The following is a 21,705-nucleotide window of genomic DNA, read 5'->3' as shown; positions in this document are numbered from 1 at the left end:
AAAAAAAAAAAAAAAAGCACATAGCTAGTGAATGGCTAGGCCACTTCAGAAGTAATTGCTCCCTCCTGTGGGCCCTGCTATAGATATAACATTTATACCACTTACTAAGTGGTTCACATATTTGTCCCTTCCCAGATTATATAGATTATAACTTTCTTAAGCAAGAGAACTGTACCTCGCCAACTTCTTTCCTCAGTGCCTCAGACAGTGCTCTGCACCTAAGAGAACTGAGTCACTCATCCATGCACCTTCCACAGCTCTTGGCTAAGGCCTACTACTGAGTAGGTACTCAGGACGGGGTAGATGAATGTTACTGGACTTATCTCTAAATTTTCTCAGCTCCTTTCCAGGGTCTCATAAATGCTTTGAGCTCTAGAAGTAATGTTTTAATTAATTAATAAACTAGATGATCCTTCAGATGTTCAGAACTTGAATCACTGGATAAACAGAATGACCTCAAGACCTGACAGGTAGATTCCACAAGGTCTAAGGCAAAGCATCTTAAGTGCTGCCTAAGGGTAGAAACAAACAGTGAACCCCTAATGTGTGGAAGAAAAAACCACAGCCTTCTCCTATCTAAATTCTATCCCCAACAATAGTAACAACAAAAACAAGCCAACAGGTTGACTCTCAGTCATTTTTCCACAAAGGCTAATAATCTCTGGCTCTGCTGTAGCTACTATTAGCAAGGCCAGTGGAGGCCTGAGGCAAGGGCACCTAAAGACCCCTGTCCAGAAAGCCCGCTAGTACCCTCCTCTGACATCCAGGATCAGTTTTGTCTTTTTCATTAGGACAGAATGAAATCTAGAGAGTCAGCTTTTAAAGCTTTATTCATTCTGGGATTAAAAGTCAAGAATGCAGATAAGAGGTGACAGAGCGATCAAAGTTTATCCTAACAAGCTTGTACTTGCAACAATAAACAGAATACCAAGAATGAAAACTGTATTACCATAACTGACTGGTGCCATGTGACCCAGACAGAAAGACTTCCTGCCAGGGTGCAGTTCCTCATTCCACCATCTGATGAGTCCTGAATCATTAGGTTCAGGGGTAGCTTGCTAGACCCCCACTGCCTTCAATCCAGTTCCCAGCTGGGTGATGATCAGAGGAAGCTTTCTGATCTACTTATGATTGCAACTCTGCAACGTTTCTAATTTAAGACACAGTGGAGAGTAACAGGTTCTGTTCTGGACATACAAAAAAATTAATTTTTTAATAAAAGTTACCATTTTCAGGTTTTTAAAGTAATATATAAATACTACAACAATATCTATAATAAAGAAAAAATTTTAAATCAATAATCCTACTGCCCACTGCTAATACATGGTATATTCCTTCCAGAATTTCCCCCATTAATATTTGCGTGAGTGTAAATGTCATAATTTTAGAAAAACAGATGGGGTAACATTACATATTCTGCTTTATATCATGACTTTTGCACTTAACATAATGCTTTATTTACTATGTCACTGTTTTCATTGAAAATGTGATTTTTAGGGCTTTATAGTATCTTGGGGTTATGCCTGACTTCATTCATTTTCCTACTTTTGGGCACCTAGCTTGTTTTCAGTTATTAATTTTGTTATGATGAAAATTCTTGAATATAAGTCTCTAGCTACCTTTCTGGATATGTTCTTGGAACAGATTTTCTAAAGTAAAATTACTGAATAAAGGACTATGACTGTCTTTAAGGGACTTGTATAATTAGGCAGTACATTTTACTGGAGTAATTGGCAAAAATACATCACATCCAGAAGAAAAAGAACAAAATAGGTTAAAGGGTAACAATATTGTAATGGTAATATTTGCCAATACTGGAAATATATAATGCAACAGGGCTGTTACTAACAACTTTTTATGCATCCACTCATTTAGTCTGTGAATTAATACTATAAGGTATGTAGGGATAAGGAAACCAAGGTTCAGAGATGCTAACTTGTCCAATATCAAAATGAGTAGCATACCGAATTTAAATTCATTTATGTGTGATTCCTGAGAGTACATTTTCTGCTATGCTGAAATATAAATCACACAAGACATAAAAGGGGAAAATTGGTGTTTCCTATCCAGAGAAGGCTTACTTGGATGGTACAAGGGCCATGGGACAGGGAATGGGAGAAACAGGCTGCAGAAACAGGATTGCAAAATGAAGATCAATGGAAAGAAATGGGTAAGGTGCCAAATTGCAGCTTAATATCATAAGGTCATTCTTAAGAATGACAGTCTATGGCTATCTCAGGGTGGCCTAATCTAATCACAGAAACGCTGAGAAACACAGAGTGTTCTTTAGCTGATGGCAGAAAAGAATTCAAATAGGTTTGTAGCAAGAGAAGGATCTGAGATATCACTGCTGGCTTTGAAGATGGAGAGAACATCTTCCAGCACAAAGACTGGAGAAACAGCATCTACTGAGCACAACCTCAGGCCAGGCACTAGCAAGCAAATGGGACCTCAGTCCTCTTACCACAAAGAACTGAAATATGCCATCAAACTGAATAGCTTAGAAGCAGTTTCGTCCCTAGTCTCCAGAGAAGAATCCAACTGAGATGGCATCTTGATATTTTGGTTTTGTGAAATCCAACGCAGCAAACTCAAACTGCTGACCCCCAGAACCACAAGCTAATAAACAAATGCTGTTTTAAACCAGTAAGTTGGTGGTAATGTGTTATGCAACAAGAGAAAAACAATACAATGGTTAAGTGGATAAACGATGGTAAAACCACATAGTGGAATAGGACTCATCAGCCTACCAACACACATGGCAACATGGATTAATCTCAGAATCACTGTGCTGAATGAAAGAAGACACAAAGGGTGCACTCTATTAATGTGAAACTCTTGGTGTGAAACTCTTGGAAAAACAAATCGGATGTATAGTGACTGAAGTCAGACAGAAAGGCATCTAAGGTGCAGTGCCAGAGAGGCCGTGGTTGGGGTGGGTGGGTGCACGGGCCCCATCTCCTTCCAGTCTGACTTTTCTGCTCCCCGTGTGCCCTTAGTCCAGTACAGGAACTGGGGAGACCTACTCACAAAACACACCACTACACATTCACTTTCCCTGCAACTTTACAAAACTGATGCCACTACCCCAACCCCGCCCAACAGCCCCTAACGTGGGTAAATTAGAATCATAGTTTAAGACCTTAAAATACAGGTTCCAAACAGGAGCAACCAAGTGTTCAACAAGTTATGCTTTCATAGATTTCTCAAATCAGATTTCTCAAGTCAGATTCCTCAAGTTTCTTTTAGTAATTTGTCCTCTTCATAGAGGAGTCACCCTGGGAGGGAATACTAAAGCATTCACAATAATTGAACACTATTTTTTCCAAGTATTTAGATATGTAGCCGATAAGCAGTGACTAGGAAACTCAGGAACCTGGCCCTGCTGTTAAGCAAGAGAGGTCAAATATTTTTTAATGAATTATTTGTTCCAGCAGCTCTCACATGAATATATGCTGCCACCCTCTGCCTCGGGCCACAGGAGGCTGCTGGGCAGGGTGGAACCAGACTGTGGTCGCTGCTGCCGCAGTCCAGGTGAGAATAGGCTTCACTTCTCGTTCTATCACCTATTCACTCTGTGAAGTCGGCCAGGATACCAAGCCTTCCTAAGCCTCAATTTCCTCAGCTGCATAGCTTTAATTACAGTGATAACCTCACAGGATTACAAGAGAATCGAATTCAAGTATTTTGGGCAAAGCAGATACTTATATGCTGGTTCACTTGGCCCTTTGTCCATGGGAGACCTGATGGTCGAGAGAACAAAAGGGGAAGTGGGAAAATTGTTGAGAGGTGGGGAAGCAATCTTTCACTCCAGATCTCTTTTATGTTTCATTAAAAAATAAATAAACTAGAAAAGTAAAACAATTCTTCCAAATTAGTCGGATTTCTAAGTGTGTCAGCCATGATAATTTCACAAGGAAACAAAACAGTTTTATAATCATCAACTGACAGTGACTGTAGACCCCAAAAAAGGCTTTTTTAAATCATTATATATATTGTATATATTCAGTTTAAGCAAAATACAGGACTTCATTCTAAGAAATGTCTTCTTCCTCTTTTACAATTTCAAGTTTTCCATTGGCAATAATATATACTGAGTGTGAGGAGCCAAGTGTTAAGAGTCTATTCTCAGCACACACAAAACATTAATCTCAGCATAGATATCACCTGGAAAACATATTTCAGGAGAACCTTCATTAGCCTGGGTTTTCTGATGTACTGTCCGTGCTATCTAGATCTTCTGAGTCTAGTCTCCCTCCCAAATGTATGCCCCCTGCTCTTCCCTCTCCCCACACATAAGCACCCCAATCTACATGATATGAGAAAATATTTGAAATTTATGTGAAAATACATTTTTTAATTTAACATTCTTTCTAACAGAGCCTACTACCTATTTATAGTATCTAAAAATCATCTGAACCTTCCCATTTGATATGTGATAATATCCTCAACGGCATTTATTAAACTAAAATCTACCTGTATTCCCTATAACCTTGACAGCTTACTGAGTGAATGGCTCAGTGACCCTACTGGCAGGGGGTGGGACTGGTAGGGAAATGCAGCACGCCTCTGACCATTCTAAGTGCTTTGTCAACCATAGGCATTCACACAAGCATGAACTACTGTTGTTATTATGGCAATTTTAACCACCAGGTGCTCATCCCACACGGGCTATGTCCATGCGTGTGGGAGGAGGCAGAGGGGCAGGACACATACTGGAAAAGGAGACTGGACTCAGGAAACAGAGCAGCATGGGAAGTACAGCAGAAAATCAAAGATGAACAAGGCCCACTGAAGGCTTCCTTCAGCTGAAATATAAAAGGCAGCCAAATCTTGGCTTAATCAGAAGATAAGAGAGGGGACTGGGAATGGCTTCTGCAATGGAGAAGAGCACTGAGCACATGTAGCATGGATGAGTCATCAGCACCTAAAATTCCACCTGCACAAAATATAATGAACCATCTACCACCACCCTGCCTCTTCCCTGCTCCAAATCTGTTTTCCTATCTGACCATCCTCTTCCTGGATGCCAGCACTATCCTCATCACTCATTATCACGTCTGAGTCCTCTTCTCATTCTGTAAGTCCAACCGATCACCAAGTTCTGTAAATCGGCCTCCCGGGTTCTGCTGTCTTGTGCCCCTCTCATCCGTCCCATTGTCACAGCGCTATTTCAGGCCCTCAGAACATCTGCACTGGACAACTGCAATCACTTCTAATTATTTCCCTTCTCTGCTGTTTCTCCTTCTATCCAATTCATTGAGTATCCAAGGTAACCTTTCTAAATCTCAGCTCTGACTAGCAACTCCTCAACTCAAAAGCTGCTGATGACCCCCTTCTACCTACAGAACACACCAGAATTCTTTTAGTCAGGCATATAAGAACACCTATGAAAAGGCTACAGCTCACCTTTGCAGTCTTATATCCTTCCAGATTATCCCTCACAAGAACCCTGCATTCCTATCAAAGCAGACTAAACACTGATGATCTCGTGTGAGACCAAAGGTCTCTGTGCCACTGCCTGTGCCAATCTCTCTTTGCTGTCCCAGTCTCTCAGCTCTTCTGTTAAAACTACCCATCCCTCACACTCAGTGGAAATCTACTTTTCCCATGAAGTCTTCACTAATCCCCCAGTTAAAGAAATTGCACCATCTTCAGAATTTCTACAACCACGTATGTATCATTCTCAGGACACTGGGCATTTTCTTCCCAGACAGCTGCTTACGTTTTAGCTCCCACCCATTACCCCACCTCTAGCACAGCAGAAGAGAACATGCTTTTATCTCGGGCCTCAGTTTCTCAGCCAAATTCATGGAAATATCAAGAGGATTAAGTAAAATGATATGTGCAGATTACCAATAAATAATTAGGTAGTTACCAAATCCAAACCAATCTTTAAATGTTGAACAAATAAAACCTTGCACACTTTACAGTTTGCAAAGAAATCTTATTATACTTGTTTTCACTGAAGAAACAATAGGGTAGAAAGAAGAAGTGAGTAAAGAGTCAGTAAATATGTAGGAGACATGAGAAGCCCAATCTGACTTGTCTGAACAACTCATCCTGGAGGATGGAGGGTTATATTATGAAAGAGCTGAAATGTTTGGCCTGATAAATTCAGAGTTTTGTTTTTTTTTAAAGATTTATTTGTTCATACAAAACTGGGGTACAGGCTAGAGGCTCAGGGGTGGTGAGAGGCTTCACCAGAGACAGAGTGGGGAGCAGAACAGGCAGATCGACAAAGTACTCTGCTGAGGGGAGCAGCGGGTGGGTCTGGAGAGGTCTGCCACACCATGTGGTCACCTCCGGGGCAGGCGGGAATCGAACTCATGCGGAAGTGGCTTTAGCTTCTCAGTGCTGTGCTTTAACCCGCTGCGCCACCAGGGAGGGCCATAAATTCAGAGTTTTAACCTGAAAAGTGGGGCAGTACTTAAGAGTCTACCAGTTTGCATGATGGAAGAAGGACGAAGGACCAGGAAATCACTAAGAGGCCACTGGAGAGGTCCAGGAAAGAAAGCCCAAACACCTGCGTGTGGCTAGTGGCAGCCACAAGGGAAGAGACAAAAATGGCTAGATTTGCAAGTCATGTCCCAGGGAAAATGACAGGGTTGGTGAGTGCTGACAGACTAAATAACTGGAGACCTCTTCACAAGCTGAGTCACAGAGGACTTTGAGGCTGGATAATTAGGAGAACAGAAGAGCACCTGGGAGAGGAGAGCGCTAGCTGGGAGGTGGGAAGAGCACAGAGGATCAGCACATATAGGAGAAACATAAGTGTCCTTTTTTTTTATTTGAGGTGGTACACAGACAGAAGTGAGGAATTAGTGCACAGTCGTCCTGAGGGGCTGAGAAACCACTTTCTCAATAAACAAAACCTCCTTTTGTACATAAGGGCCTTAAGGACTCAGTGAACAAAAGGCACGCAGGACAAAGTGTCCCACAAGCTGAGCCCATAGCTCTCTGAGACGAGGGATCCTGCCTGAGAGTGGGGTCACTCATCCTGACTGTCACTTCTGTACACTGACAAGGCACGGAACTACAAAATGGAGCCCCAAACTGTCTTAATTTGCAAAGAGAAATTCAGAAAGCTGGAGCCTTTTCCAAAGAGTTGGCTTCCATGGAAAGAATAAAGTTTACAGTCTAAAATCTAATCTGGCATCAGGGTCTAACATTTATTAGCTGGGTGACCTAGGGTTAATCACTTAATGCTCTGGGTCTTGATTGTTTTATTGGAAAGTGTAGTAACAGTATTTAATGTGCAAGAAAGGACCAGAGATTTTTAGGATTTCTCAGTTCTAAGATCTAAGGTTCAGTGCTTACTCTAAATCCTCCAGGTCAGACCCCAATTGTTCTGACCCCAGGACTTTGACTCACTGCAAAAGCCTGCAGGGTAGGGGATACTGAGAAACTGGCAGAATCACAGGTTTAGAGTGGGGACAGAAATTCTAACTGTCAGGTCCCAGTCACCAGAAGATACAGCTAGAATATTAAAGCTGGCCCAAGGACAGAATATAATTAATCTTCCAAGCAATAAAAATATTTAATTCATTCATCTGAGAGAAATGACAAGAGAGAAGATAGATATTTACTTTTTCCCTCCCAATTCTGACAAGGTTGCTCTGGATGGATCGTGGAACATTTAATGGACATTTAATATAAGTGTCTGAAATGCAAACAAGTAAATGATGAGGGGCCTGAGCAGTGAGAGGTAGAAGCTGACATTGTGAAGGCTGCAACCAGGGCAGATATTTCCAGAGCCGAGCTCTGGGAAGAGAAGTTTATATGCAATCATTCAGGTGACAACAGAATGAAAAGATGGGAATATGAGGGAAATTGCACAAGTGAAATCATCAGAATTGGTCATTGAATGGGTAGATATTAAAGGAAGGAAGAGGCACAGTGAGCTTCCTAACCAGATCAGAACTAGGGAGTAACCAAAGCAGGCATGAGGCCAGCTACAGAAAGAGAGGTAAGGGGAGTCTTAAAGGTAAGACTATCGCAACCAGCAGTGAGCACAGCTCTCCCCCTTTACTCAGATGATAGACCTCAAGAGCATGACAAACTGCCAGAGCAGTCAGCCCACACCTGCTCTGTGCACAGAACAGACGGCGGGTCCCAGGGTCAGGAGAAAACACTCTGGGATGTGTCCAGGGATTAGGAGTAGCAAAGCAAAAGGAAAGGGAGAAAATGTAGGCCCTCCGCTCCTTCTGTCTCATCTACCTTCTTCCTTAGAGAGGGCTAAGGAGCGCTCCAAAAAAAACGGAAGAGCATTTCTAAGGTGGAAATGGAAGAATGGGCCTGGCCTATTGGGGGGGGATGTCATCAAGAAGATTCTGGACTACCCAAACTGCCCTCAGCAGCAGCAGACATGAGTGGTTAGGAAGGGAGGGCACTCTTTAAGTGTCCATGACTGAAGAGGCTGCAGCCAAGGGTAGACGAGGTCAGCCAAGACTACTCAGAGAACTCCCCTTGGCCTGCCAGGCCGAACCCTGCCAGCACCTCCACTGTCACTGCAGGTCCTGCCTTTCACTTCTCTTTATGTCACCCACAAGGAAGACAAGCGACTCTTGACAAACTACAAATTACACCTCTCCAGCTTTTCTGTGTGCTGCAGTCATTTCAACAAACTGTTCAGACAGTATTCACTCAAATGATAAATCCCAGTGTGACCCTTAATGGAGAATATCAGGAAATTTCTACGAATATATCTGCCTCGAGGTAGAAACCTAGCAAGGACTCAAGAAGCATTTCTTCTTTTCTTCCCACTCTTCCCTTCTCACTTTCTTTGACCAAATACCAAGCAGATGCAAGACCTTCAAACTTGTAAATGATTACATATTTCCTTTTCTTTTTTAAGGCATCTGAAACCACCTGTTCTGCCATTACACAACATAAAAGAACCTCCCCTTTGATGTGGACCAGGTCTGTTCTAGCCACTTAACTACCAGGCCCAGCAAAGTTTGATTTTCACAGTTGGATCGTCTGACAACTATTGTAATAGACTTGTTTCTCTGTTTACTCCTCTTAGTTAAAGTCAGAGACTACTTGACATTTAAATTATCAAATGTCTTCCAAAACACACTGGCCTTAAAGTTGGCTTTGAAAGATCCTACACAAATGGTTCATTTGTTTAGCAAACTTTTATACATCGATTACAAAATGGGACATTTCTGCATGTCAGCTATAGTGTCAATAATAGCCCTAAAAACAGAATTCCTTTTATTGCCTTGAGACCATCCAAAAGATTCAGGGAAAATTATTAGGGAGACCATTTTTATCCCACTCTCTGATTTCTCCTCAAAAGAGAAGAGAGACTATACAGAGTTTAAGTGGTGTAACAAAAGTTGTCTTTGAAGCCCATTTCAGTAAATTTAAGTATAATTTATTGAAAACAATTTCATTCAAAATGAGCCAAATTTTCTCACAGAATAACATAAAAGCACTGAGTTCCAGCCACTCTTAGCCTTTTTTTTTAGACTGGGAGAATTTGAGCCCTCCCTCTGAGGCAAGACCCATCCCTACTGAAGAAGGGGGTGGGTGTTGGTAGAGATGCCAGTCCTACTGAACAAACACCAGTCCTGATCTGTTTTGGTTTAAAGAAAGAGAGGAGTACACTTGTCCAGTAGGGATTCTGGGAACGTAACATCAGCCGGAAGCAGGGTCCCTCCCTAATGGGTCATTTACAGGTGGAGATGCTGAGCATGATCACACAACAGAAGTCAGACTGAAGGGGACGGAAGATGATAGGTGTGAAATCCAGAAGGGGGAAGTAGATGTTCTCAGGACCCCATTAGAAAGGAGGACAAGGACATCCCTCCCTGGGCACAGTGTGGTTATGACAATGGGCTGGCCTGTGTTCCAGCTCTTTTATCTCTGTGCCTTAGTTTGCCCATCTGTAAAATAAGAAGCTTAGATGAACAGCTCTCAGGACCCCCACGGGCCCCAACATAGTGAGGTTGATTCTGGTCCCTGAGGGCCAAGGAAGTGATCAGCCTCCCAATGTAGTCCCAAAACAGCATGGTGGGCCATCAGCATGGGCCCCTCATTTCTTCCTACCTTGACCCAATTCGCTGTTCAAAGCTGAGCTTGAATGCCATTGCCTTCAAGAAGTTTCCCCTGGCCTTTCTGGCATAATCACTCACTCCTCCCCATAGGAGCAGATGATTAGTTTCAGTGCTCAGCCTTGGGACTTTCAGGAATGGATGTGATATAAAGGGGAGGGGTGGGGGAAGGAAAGGGTGAAGAAGGGGAAACCAGGAGAAAGACAAACAGAAATAGGACCAACCTTTTCCAAAATATAGTTCAAAACCCTCAAACCCAGAGCCAACCCCTAAAAAAACCCTAGGGAAAGCCAAAAGACTTGCCCCATGGTTTGAAATACCAGTGGCTAACAAAGATTCTGTCTGAACCAATCTTTGGGTTTTTTACTGTTATTATTACTATCGAGTAAAACCACCCCTAACATGCCAAATGATTTGCAGTCTGCACAGAAACATGGCAAAATGGCCACAGGAACAATCACCTGCAAGGAAGGGGGGGGGCGGGTGCAGCACTGAGCTAGGGGTGCTGGGAGTTCAGTGGCTCAGGCTCTGGGAGACAGCGCCATGCTGTGGCCACCTGCCGCCTCTGCGCTGCCGTCCACAGCCGCTGCAGGTATAGGAGGCCTGTTTCCTGACCCAGATTTCTCCCCAATCCCTATTTAGCTGTTCGCCAGTGATGCTCCTGGCATGCCAATCAGATACTGCAGGCTGCAGTGCAGTTTGCTACAACAAATTCAGAGTTCCTAGTAAATTCAGTGGAAAAGTACTGTGTCAAGCAGCCTAATTAAACTGACGTAATTTCCACAGCCATACACTTTTATCAAATAAGAAAAAAATATTCAGAGGAAACAAGAAGAAGGAAATCATGTCTTTCGGATCCTGTGAAATGGATTGGTTACAATGCATTTGAAGTATGTGTCTGCTCAGTGCCCTTGGAGCCAAGATGTCTGTGTCTTGGGTCCGGGGCAGAAGTCAGAGCTATGCTGGGAAGAGCACTAGGCGAAAGTCTGCGGGACCCTTTGCCTCTTCTTTCCCGTGACCTTGGACAAGCTATTTCCAGTCGCTAGAGAAAAGGGGACCTATCAAACTAAACTGTCGTAGGAACATCCTGTAAGTTTCTCATTCTCCAGACTGTCAAAAACTTTTGCTAAAAAAGTATGTACTATCTTTGAGGCTAATGAGATAAAAACTAGAGGGTCTCGATACTGGTTCTGGATTGGTTATTTGCTAGTGACCTTGGGCCAGCCACACCAGTCCGAGAGGACTTCAAATCGTCATTTACAATATGAGGATAAGATTTGGATGCCCTCCTCCAAGGCTAATGCTCTATTCCATTCCATAAAAGACTAAATTGGTCGGCACTACCCTAGAAAGGATAGCACCAATGACACCCATCTGGAACATTTCTTTTTTTCTCCATATGCCCTTAAATTTATTTTTCAATAATTTATTTTCACATCACTGTGTATTCCCCCATAAAACTCCCACCATCAGTTCACCTGGAGCACTTCAATCTGCCTGCATTAGGCTTCCTTTTCTCCGTATGAGAATATATTCTTGATGAGTTAGACGTTTTTTCCCACTGTGTTTAAAGTTAAAGATCCTCCATTCTAAAAACATAAGAAGGATACATGCATCTTCCTCCTTCAGATGTAACTCAGCATATAAGGTCAACATTTATTTCCCTCTTCCCCTGGTACCACTCTTAGAAGAACATGGTACTATCCAGGCAGATGGGGAATGAGGGGGTTACCTACAGGGTAATCTGGTAGCCCTCTTGACCTGAGGTGCCACTAAGGTTTCTAAATGCAAATCAAAAGAATGCCCTGGACTTGATCAAACAGATGATAAAGAGAAGCTTGGCCAAAAGAAGAAAGACCCCAGAGGGAGAAAGGGGTACAGAGGACTGAGTAAGCAGATCTAATCTGGAAACAAACATCAGGTTTCTCTTCTGATAACAATAAGATGCCTGTAGGAGAAGGCAAGGCAGGTACACATAAAGGTGAAACAAAATAGCATGTATTTTGGTAAATTATATGAACAACCACTCAGAAATTAGCCCTAGATGTTCCATTTCCCTTACATTCTGAATCCATTCACTTCTTTCCATTATCACTGATATAACTTTAGTTCAAATTCTCATCAATTTCCCCTCACCCTGACACCACAATGATCTTTCTAGAACACTAATCTAAACAAGCCACTTTCCACTTAAGACCCAAGTAAGATAAGACCCTCCCGTCAGGCTGAACTTCTTGCAGTTCCCTACATCTGCAGCTTTGGGGTTTCATGCAAGTAACTCTTTTTATTGGCTCTCTGTCCTCTTCACAGTTTCTCCAATCACTACTACTACTCAGCCACTCTGAGCCAGTTTTAATCCACCCCTTCAGACTCAGCTCAAACACATCTTCAAGAAGATGTCTCCAATCAGTACTATGTCCTCTCTTTTATGTGTCCATGAACATCGTATGTTTGTACCTTTACAATCATTATCACATTAAACTGTTAAGGGTCCCTAATCCTACAGTGTCCTCAACCATGTTTTAATATCTTGGAACCTTCCAATGTCTAAATACAGTACTTCACATTGACATTCAGAAAATGGTTGATGAATGAATCAGTCATTCAATCACTAAGGGAAACTACCTTATGATAGGAAGAGAAGATTTAATCTATCAAGGAAGCAAGACTAACAGGAAGAATCATTTGAAATACGAAACATAATAGGAGAAAAAAAAAGCAAGGGACAAAAGCAAGGTCTAACTAAGGTTCAGGCTAAAGATGAACTCGACAGTAAGAAAAATAAAGGCAAGAGACCTATCTGAGCTCTAACTAAGGAAGATGGACAGAGTTCCACAGTTAGCATGGAAAGCCACAGAAGAATCTCAGGATCTAGGAGGAGTAAATTCTGTGATAAAATCTATGGAACTCTCCCAAGACTAAAAAGAAGCTACAATGAAAGTAACAAACAGTTTAGCTTGGAATCAGGAAAAAAAAAATGGGGGCAAAAGCCAGGACAAGCCTGGGCAGATCAAAGAGAAGACAATGGCTGGAAGATGTAGGAGGTAAAATAGTAGAGAACAGGATTTGGAGCTGGGTGGCTCCACTACTTACCAGCTCTGTGCCCTTGGACAAGCCTAAACCTTTTGTTCTCTGGGTATTTTAGATTCTTCCCTGGTAGGTGGGAACAGAATGCCCATTTCACAGAACTATTAAAGGAACATGAGGCTCACTATTGTTTGTAAATGAAAGGAACAATGAAACTGGCATCTGTTATTATTCAAGGCCTCTAGTGCTCATAAATGGTTCCAGATTCTCAGTGCAAGGGAAGAACATGTGTTGATAAGTGATTATACTCCAAGATAATAGAGACCCAATATGTTCCCATTCCCAGTGGGAGATGCTGCTGCAAAGGGTACTACTTAACCCAAAAGAAGGGCACTAATAATGATGAATTTTTAAGTTAGGTCAGGGCCCAGTGGGATGATACAAAATAACGTGTTATTTTGTGGAACAGCCACAGTATGGATTTGTTATTGATGATATGGCTAAGGTATCATTACACCATTAGACTCATACAGAGGACAAGCCAGAACCACATCTGTAAGGAATACAGTGTCTGCAGTGTCACTTAGTGGTAATCGTCCTGGGTGTGTCTTTGAAATTGGAAAAAGGAAGTATGCATCAATGGAATAGAAGCCAGGTCCTCCAATCTTGGGCATAAAAATGTCAGGATGTCCAGAAGGAGCTCCTGGGAAATAATTTTTTTTATTTTATTTATACATTTTTACATTGCTATTCATTTTTGTACAAGTTTGATTTCTTCTCTCACATTTAATCCCCATAAAATTCCTACCACCAAGACAGCCATAAACCATCACCATAGTCTTGTGCTCTTCCCTCCCATGTTGACCCCCTCTCTCTCTGATGTCTCTGATTGATTATAGCTTGCCAGCTAGTTTTGTCTTTTTCTTTTTTGTTCCTGAATCTTGTTTGGTATTCTTCCTATATAAGACCCCATCTGATATTATTTTTTTTCCTGCTGAGTTAGGAAATAAGTTTTTAGGAAGGGCCCTCTAGATAGGCCAGACCCCACAGCTAGAAAGTGGGCCAGGCCGAGGTCAAGGGAACGGTGCTCCACCCCAGGAACAGGAGAGCGAGGTCCTTAGCCCAAGTGAGTCAGTCTTCTTCAGCTTCTCCTCCTCTTTGACTCATTCCCTACTGTCCCTCTCTGTTTTTCAGACAAGCCCTCAGAACAGTCCCAGCCTACCACAGCTGTGCTCAGTGGATGCAAAGAAAAGGCTGTGTCCAAACATGGACCAAGGCATCAATGGACACCTAGAGTTCCTTTAAGATTCAAAAAGGAACTTACCCAAGGGACTGCACTGGGACAAGTGCCACCTACCCACACTTGGAAAATTTCCCCCCAGGGCTAAATTCTTAAGTTGGGTTTGTTTTACTAATGAGCTGATGGGAGAATCACATTCCAATCATCATTCCCCTTTTACTGAGCACCTACTATATATATGTATGTAGCACAGACAAAGAAAACACAGGGGCAAAATCAGGAATGACACATCCCCTCTGAAGATGTCCAAGGCGAGATGAAGAGGAAAGATGTGTGCATATGCAGCCACTTAGAACAAATAACATCTAGCTGTGAAGTAAGGCCAAGTCACCAAAACAAAACAGCAGCATGGAGGAAACAGAAGGGCGCCAACAGGGCTTTGTGGTCTCAGGTAGGCTCATGAAACAGGTAGAACTGATGCTGGACCTTAAAGCAGCAGCAATATTTAGATTAAAAAATGGGGGCTAAAAATGGTACTTCAAAATTATAGTAGCATGCATTCATTCATGTATCCAGTGAGCATTTATTGAACACCTACTCTGTACCAGACACTGTGAAACTGAGGTAAAGAAGACACACAACAAATACCTGGAGAGTTGACATGTTTTAAGTATTTAACCAGAGTTAATTCACTTGATCTCCCAATATCCATATAGCAAGTGGTTATTATCTTCATTTATAAGTGGGGTAAAGGAGGCACAGTGAAGTTGAGTAACTTTTCTGAATGGCAGCACCAGGAATTCAGACCTAGGTTGTATAGCTCAGAACAATTTTTTCTTTTTCATTTTGAAAAACAAACAAACAAACAAACATTTAATTGAGCTGTAACCGACATATGCAAATTTAGCATGTACAGTTTGGCAAATTTTGACACTGTATAAGCCTAGCAAAACCCTCACAACAATCAAACTAGCTCTAATATGCCAAAGTTTCCTTATTCAGTTCTGGGCAGTTTTAACAATGGCTCACTGACAGAAACAGAGAAGGCAAGTAGGGTGTTCATTGGGGTTTAGAAAATGATGTTTTGGGATATGAGTTAGAGGTTTTTTCAACAAACATCAGAAACAGGGAACTGGAACAATTGGAGGTGGGAATACTGGTTTCAGAATTCTCAAATAAAGATGAAAGTAAGATTCCACCAAAGGAAAACACTCCAGGGGAAGAGCCAGGGCTAAGATCTGAATCTGGAGATACACAAAGTATAGAGGACAGAAACACAGCAAGAGAAAGAGGTGAAAGGGTGACAAGAAATATACAGGGCCATAGAAACCAAGGGTGAAGACAGTTTCTAGAAAGGCAGATGCTACAGAGCCAAGGACAATGAAGACACTGTATGTGGCAGTTCAGGGGGTTTGGGACGGGTGAGAGGGAATCCCTCAAAATTACTCTAATCTAATTTTTTTAAAGATTTATTTATTTATGCATACAGAAATGGGGTACAGGCCAGAGATGCAGGGGCGGTAAGATGATTCACCAGAGACAGAGTGGGGAGCAGAACAGGCAGATTCACTGAAGTACACTGCTGAGAGGAGCAGAGGGCGAGACAGGAGAGGTCTGCCATGTGTGTCACCTCTGGGGCGGGGATCGAACTCATGCTGAAGTGGCTTTAGTTTCTTAGTGCTGTGCTTTAACCCGCAACGCCACCAGAAGGGCCCTCTAGCACATTTTCTAATCAGTAAAATGGACCAATAGTTACTGTTTAATTAACTCACAGGACTGCTATGAGAGTCAATGAGATAAAAGGTATTACAAATTCTTGCAAGCTGTAAAGTCTGTGCCTATCTGAGGGGCTGACATTCTGAAATAAGTGACCATGAGTAAGGTCATCCTAGCAAAACAGACAGAGGGGAAATGAAAATATCTGCACTAGCAACTCCTGCTTGCCTGCTCTTTGGGGTGGTATATGGCCCTGGGGAGGCACCAGCCACTGGCAGCATCTGGTCAAGGGCAGGCAGTCCTCTGCACAATCCTGTATCAGCAACACAAGACCCAATCACCATCCTCCTTCCATCAGCCCCACTTACTCATTGCTCCACACACATATGGTGTCCTTACCTATGCAGATGTCCTGTGCCCCTAGAAACTTCAGCTCTCTGCAAAGGAGCACTCTACTATGAGGGTACTAGAAATTTACCCCCTAGCCCATGACACCCAGGTCTAGCTCCAAGCTATCCTGCTAGGACAGTTAATTTCATTACAAAACTGAGCAACTCCAAATGACTCTACCAGTTAAAACTCATAGTGTGTCCACAGTACAGTCCACAGGAATTAGCTAGAGACGAAGCACTGGTTTAGTCAAACAACAAAAACTACGTCTGAATCGTAGTTTGGCATGGCACTGGTTTTGCTTATAGAAATGTTTTCTGGACAAAATGGGCTCCCATTTCAGGAAAGAGGTCAAACTAGTTCTTTATATATGCATAAGAAAAACTGAGGCACCCTTGGTTGGGTCAAAAGATACTTATTACTGCAATCCCCGTGATTCCAAGAGCCCTCAATTGTGGCTGGAAGGTGGGCAGGCCTTGCAGCCTGGTCTTATCTCCACCCTGCTCTCCAATGCCAGAGGTGCAGCCTACATCAGTTGAGCACCACCTCCCAACTAATCTCCAGTTCCACTTCTAAGCCATCCTCCAACGGTAGTCAGGAGAGCTCTTATCACATCATTACTGTTCGGCAATCACTCAAAATTGTCACGACTGTAAAATCCAGTTGAGTCCAAATCCCATAGCTGGGCAGTGAAAGGCCATCTCAAACTGGCCCAGTCAACCTTTGCAACACTGCTTCATGTTCTTTAGGCACCAGCCAAGCTGAATCCCTAAATTTAGCCTGTGATTCCTGTACTTGATGCCAATAAACACAAGACTGCCTATGGATCAGGGTTACACCTTACATCCAGCACAGCCCCTCTAAGCTTCTCATTGCTTCATATGGACTTGGAGTCATCTCTCTCTTCCTGCGCCACACCCAGTGCTGCTGCCATGTGAGGTGACAGATTCTGATTTAATTATTTTAGGATAGGGCCTAGGTTATTGATTTCCACATTTCCAAGGTACTGTTAGCATGCAACCAGATTTAAAACCCATTGTCCTAGCTAGACTTCCCTTTCCTTCATTCACCACACTTTTTCTAAATCTTTATGATAAGTAATTCCTAATTTCTTTTAAACATCTGTAGGGTAAATGAAAGTGATCAGGATTTTTCCACCCTCCAGCCACTAATGCCTATTACCAACACCTGTGGTCTTGCACGCGTGTCTGATGGAGCACCTGGAGTAGGGCGTGGGCATGTGTGAATGGGCACACCTGAGTCAAGAGATGGCACATGTAAGGGCAGCAGCAGACAATGGTGTAGTACCAGAGGACGCAGTGGCTAGAGGTGCGTGAGGCAGAGTGTAGTAGAGATCAGTGAGAGAAGGCCAGAGCCCAGAAAGAGTGAAGATGCAATGGGGTCTGAGAGGCCTGCCAACCCCCTGGCCCCAGGCCCTCTGCCTGCCTGCACTTGGTTGCCTCCCTACAAATGATGTAGAAAGATCATTAAAAGCCTGAAAAAGCCACTGTGGGCTCAGGACTCCTTCTTTACCTGTCTGCCTGGATCATAGAAAACCTGCCCTGTGCCTTGCTGGCTCTACAACATCTCATTTTAAAAAGATTTTAATGAAGTTTATTTTGTTTTTATTGGTGTCTATTTAGCTATTAGATACTAAATGGAATAAAGCAGCAGTCAGAACAAAGCACCTGTTCTCATAGAATTTACATTCGAGTAGATAGTAGATAAATAACCTAAGGTCAGATAGTAAGTGCTACCAAAAGTAGCATAAGGAGGCTTGAGAAGGAAATTGGTAGGGTGGCTAGGAACAGTTTTATTTATAAAACTCTTCAAAACAGCTCATTGTCTGACAACAAAACCTGTGTCATCTTTGTATTTTACAAGTTTTGCATAGAGGTTGGCACAAAATATGTGCTCAATAAAGGCTCATTCTGCAAATGAATGGGAAGGAGAGGGAAAGAGAAAGAGAGAGAATGGATCAGTATGTTATATCCAAGGACACATCTCCGTAAGTGTCCAGGGAAACACTTGAAATACAAAAGATGCTCAATGGTAAATTGGTTGAGTATGTGAACTTGACTGGATTTAGTCACAAGTTGTTGTAATAGTTCCTGGGAATAAGACATCAAAGGATCCCAGACTATCAAGCTTCCCCCTACGTCACCAAGCCCAAACTCCTCACTTTAAAGATAAAACTGACATCCAAAAAGATGATTATCAACTGGTCCAAGAAAAAACCAGGAGACCTGAGTCTCAGCTCATCTGACACCTAGATTAAAGCTCATCTCATCAAATTGAAACACTGCCCACTAATATCTGAAAAATATCTTGAGGTTTATTAACTCAGTTGCCCCCCCAAAAAGAAAACTCTGATTAGCATAAGAACTAAAGAAAATTTCAGCATCTTTGGTTGCAAACAATATTTTCTGATGGCTAAAATCTAGTGCATTGGACAGACAGCCTCACCCTCCCTACTCCTTCCATTTCCACCACTCCTGTCAAGTTAGGCAAGATGTTGGTGAGTTTCCAACTGCACATACAACTCTAAACACTTGCCCTTCCCCATCTTTAGCCAGTCAAATACGGAACACACAGCTGCATGCTAACCAGGAAAGTATGGATGCAAAGAAATCAATGAGTAGAAGTCAGTGAGGAGCTGAAGGCCCTGGGCAGGTGAAGGAAGCCAGCAGGTGCTGGGAGTGCTGATGGTGCGGCAGGGTGTGCTCCAGGCAACTGGTTGGCCAGCTGGTGTTGGTGTGGGGAAACAAGTTCTGGCCTGTAGAGAAGCAAATTTAACAATTTCGTTTCATTTTTTTCTTAAAACTCTGTGGAATCATAGAATCCACCTGGATGCAACAAAGACCAATTTTCTAGAATAAAGTTTCAAACAATATGCTCTTCCTTGAGACTTCCAAATATTATATAGTCAGCATGGGTCTCTTTGGCCTTCGAATAAACAGAATGCTAGTCTAACACACCTGATCTTTCTTAGATTTAGAATCTGGGATGGTCAAAGTGAAAACACAGAGGGTTTTCTGATTCAGCCAAGAAAAAGTTGGCTCAATATAATTTTTAGTGTCAAATGCAGTGTTATATTGATGCAGTTTTTTTAATTGACAATTCTGTAATGAGCACAGATAAAAGAGAAGCAGAGAGCTGATTACCTAAAACAAAAACACCACCTATACCTAGTATGAGCATCACCTAGGGGCTCTGGACCCCAACCAAATTAAAATCACCATAGTAGAAACCTAGAACACATGTGATTTTTAAGAATTGGTTAGCATGAAAAGCACCAAGCACCAAGAAAATTATAGTATCCATGTCAGAGGATTAGTATCAGAATTAAGGGAAATTATATAAAATTTCTGGCATAGTGCCTGGCACATAATAAGTGTTCAGTAAGTGTTGACTGTTGACTGTTACTGTTATTTAATTATTAATAAAATTATAGAGCCTAGTCAGATCATAGCTACACATGGATATCTACAGCTAACAGAGCAGAGAGCGCAGCTATCCTAGGGAGAACTACCACTGCTACCTCTTTTTCCTCATTAACTCCATTGCTGCTATCTACCTAGCACAATGATTCTCAGAGTGTAATGCCTGAAACAGCAGCATCAGCATTACCTGGGAAATTTTAGAAATGAAAACTCTCAGGCCCTCACCCAGACCTACTGAAAGTGTACAGCATTAAAGGTAGAGCACAGAAATCCATTTTAACAAGCTGTCCAGGTGATTCGGAGACATGATACAGTCTGAGAACCATCACTCTAGTAACTTGCTACTCCAAATATGACCCCTGAATTGGCAGCAGGGCATATTAGATGTAGAATCTCAGCCTCCATCCCACACCCACTGAATCAGGTTCTACATTTCAATGAGTCCCCTGGTGACTTACATGCACAATATCATTTGAGCAGCATGGCAACCACAGAAATTTCAGAGATGCACAAGATTAGAGGGAACTGCATGTTACTATCATTCTGACTGCCTTTAAATGGCATTTTCAAGAACTTAGTAGGCACTGTCCTTTACACAGATTATCTTGTTATCTCTCACCAAGCTTAGTGGCAGGTACTTTTATTTCTGTTTTGTGGACTGGAAAATTTACCAGTAAAGTAACTTGTAGGTCACATAGGTAAGAAGTGGTAAAGTTGGCCACCTCTGTGTAATCTAAATCTGTATTCCCTTCTCCACCCCACAGTACATAGGATGACAGTGTGGCTAAGCAGATACTGCTTGTCTGCTGATCCAATGCACCTCCCTGGTGGTGCAACGGGTTAAAGTGCAGCACTAGGAAGCTACCAGCAGCCACTGCAGCACAAGTTCCATTCACAGTCAGGGAGCTGACCCACATGGTGTGGCAGACCTCACCTGACCCACCTATTTCTCCCCTCAGCAGTTGATCCGCTTGTTCTGCTCTCTACCCTGTCTCTGGTGAATCTTCTCACCCCCAGCCCTGCACCTCTGTCCTGTATCCCAGCTCTCTGTGCATAAATAAAACTTAAAAAAAAAGTCAGTTTCTAACTTATGAATAAGCAAGTATCCAAAAGTGTGTGTTCTAAGTCATATATTTGTCATATATTTGTAACCAGTGATGTGACAGCTTATAGAAGTCATTTACATTGTGGCTTCTTCAAAAAGTTACTTGTAGCTCCCTGCAAGGTCAATAAATCTGAGCTCTAGAAGCGTGTTCATACTTCATTGATATCAGCATAAGAGAAAGGCAAATTCTTCCCCAGATATTAGATATGAGAGTTGCGGACACATCCATTCATTCCCTCACTCAAATATTTACTGAGTGCTGCCAGTGGAACAGGTGCTATGGGTGATAAAAGATGAAAAGGACCCAAGCCTCAAGAGCTTCATAGCCCAGTAAGGGACATAAAGTAAGAACACAAACATATACCTAAACTCTAAAGTCAAAAATGGTGGGTGACAAAAGAGAAATACTGATGGAAATTGCAAGAAGGGAGAATCAGTTAGAACCACTAAGTGACACCCAGAAACCACTTCAGTGAAGATGAGAGATCATTTCAAAGGAATTGCCATCTAAAGCCAAGACTGGAAAGACTGGCACAACATGCATTAGGCAAAACTGGCAAAGAGAGTTGTGAACAAAGGTATGGAGGTAGAAGGTCATTCATCAAACTGCAAATTATCACATTGGTCGAAGTATGAGGTTTGTTAAACTTGGATGTAGGAGGTAAAACTAGCAAGGCAGGTCTATACCTAAGCAGGAGATATTCTAAATGCTGGGCTGAAAGA

General features: G+C 42.4%; 1 protein-coding gene and 1 pseudogene across 1 annotated transcript in view; one reads left to right on the top strand and one right to left on the bottom strand.

Annotated features, from left to right (window-relative positions):
• SERGEF (secretion regulating guanine nucleotide exchange factor) overlaps positions 1-21,705 on the bottom strand; it is a 192,827-nt gene that overhangs the window by 86,627 nt on the left and 84,495 nt on the right.
• Positions 14,737-21,705, top strand: part of LOC105853635 — a 30,752-nt pseudogene continuing 23,783 nt past the window's right edge.

The sequence above is a fragment of the Condylura cristata genome, unplaced genomic scaffold, assembly GCF_000260355.1.
Source record: "Condylura cristata isolate star-nosed mole 26May11 unplaced genomic scaffold, ConCri1.0 scaffold00015, whole genome shotgun sequence".
In the NCBI taxonomy this organism is placed as follows: domain Eukaryota; kingdom Metazoa; phylum Chordata; class Mammalia; order Eulipotyphla; family Talpidae; genus Condylura; species Condylura cristata.
The sequence above is the reverse complement of the archived record's forward strand: the minus strand, read 5'-3'. Positions and strand labels throughout refer to the sequence as shown.